Source organism: Osmerus mordax, chromosome 7, assembly GCF_038355195.1.
Source record: "Osmerus mordax isolate fOsmMor3 chromosome 7, fOsmMor3.pri, whole genome shotgun sequence".
In the NCBI taxonomy this organism is placed as follows: domain Eukaryota; kingdom Metazoa; phylum Chordata; class Actinopteri; order Osmeriformes; family Osmeridae; genus Osmerus; species Osmerus mordax.
In genome coordinates, this window is record NC_090056.1 from 20,396,299 (window position 1) to 20,397,859 (window position 1,561).

The 1,561-nt window shown below is 47.7% G+C and overlaps 1 non-coding gene across 1 annotated transcript; it reads left to right on the forward strand.

The window, feature by feature from the left end:
• The first annotated feature begins 390 nt into the window (after nucleotides 1-390).
• On the forward strand, nucleotides 391-462 carry trnag-ucc (transfer RNA glycine (anticodon UCC)). The gene has a single exon. It is a non-coding gene; the product is annotated as a tRNA-Gly (tRNA).
• Nucleotides 463-1,561: the final 1,099 nt, after the last annotated feature.

Sequence of the window (1,561 nt, forward strand, 5' to 3'; positions counted from 1 at the left end):
CGAACACAAAAAATCTTATATTTTTGGGTATTATTCTTGTCACTTTTCATTCTGATAAGACAGGACGGTTGTTTGTCTAGTTAGCTAGCTAGCTAATCGCTTTTCTAAATAACCCACCGAAGAACAATAACTTCAGCAGATTATTTAACATACTTAACTTTAGCATGCATTTTGTCGAATACATTTCGCGATGGCCGGGAATCAAACCGATTCAGCCGCTGTAGGACGCTTCTCTCAATCGCATAAGAAAACGGCGAAACAGCGCCCCTCAAATCTCCATAACGGCCAAAATTAGTAGTATTCGGAGAATGAATGGGAAAAGTTGAAGACTACCCGGAATCCTTTTTGGTATGGGTTGGTGGTATCGTGGTGAGCATAATTACCTTGCATGCGTTGGTGGTATAGTGGTGAGCATAGCTGCCTTCCAAGCAGTTGACCTGGGTTCGATTCCCGGCCATCGCAATGTTAATTTTACTAAATGTATGCTTAAATTAAATATATTAAATAATATGCCAAGTTATTGTTCTTCGTTGGTTTATTTAGAAAAGCGATTAGCTAGATACTGTACATACTGTACATTGTTTAATTCCAGTTTTCATACTGTTAGACTGAGAAGCCATAGCTTGCTCATGTTAAGTTTTCACAAAGCAGAGATGAGTAAAATAACATGTTCATTCATGATTTAGCTAGCTAGCTTAAGATCCACCAGATCTGAGGATATCTTACCTTTGATCGCAGAGCAGACGTGTAGTAGTTGTCTTCTAGCATTCATAAGGAAACGGCGAAACAGCGCCTCCCAAATCTTCATAGTGGCCACAAATGGTAGCATTCGGTAAGGTTAGGACTAGCCATAGAGAATGAATGGGAAAAGTTAAGGACTAGCCTACATAGCAGGTTGCCGCGCAGCGGCTGCTCTACAATCAAAGGTAAGATATCCTCATATCTGGATAGATGTTAGCTTGCTCAGCTAACTGCTGAGAGGGACTGCCTGGTGACAGACTGGACTCAGACTCCAGCACTGCTGAGAGGGACTGCCTGGTGACAGACTGGACTCAGACTCCAGCACTGCTGAGAGGGACTGCCTGGTGACAGACTGGACTCAGACTCCAGCACTGCTGAGAGGGACTGCCTGGTGACAGACTGGACTCAGACTCCAGCACTGCTGAGAGGGACTGCCTGGTGACAGACTGGACTCAGACTCCAGCACTGCTGAGAGGGACTGCCTGGTGACAGACTGGACTCAGACTCCAGCACTGCTGAGAGGGACTGCCTGGTGACAGACTGGACTCAGACTCCAGCACTGCTGAGAGGGACTGCCTGGTGACAGACTGGACTCAGACTCCAGCACTGCTGAGAGGGACTGCCTGGTGACAGACTGGACTCAGACTCCAGCACTGCTGAGAGGGACTGCCTGGTGACAGACTGGACTCAGACTCCAGCACTGCTGAGAGGGACTGCCTGGTGACAGACTGGACTCAGGCTCCAGCACCGCTGAGAGGGACTGCCTGGTGACAGACTGGACTCAGACTCCAGCACTGCTGAGAGGGACTGCCTGGTGACA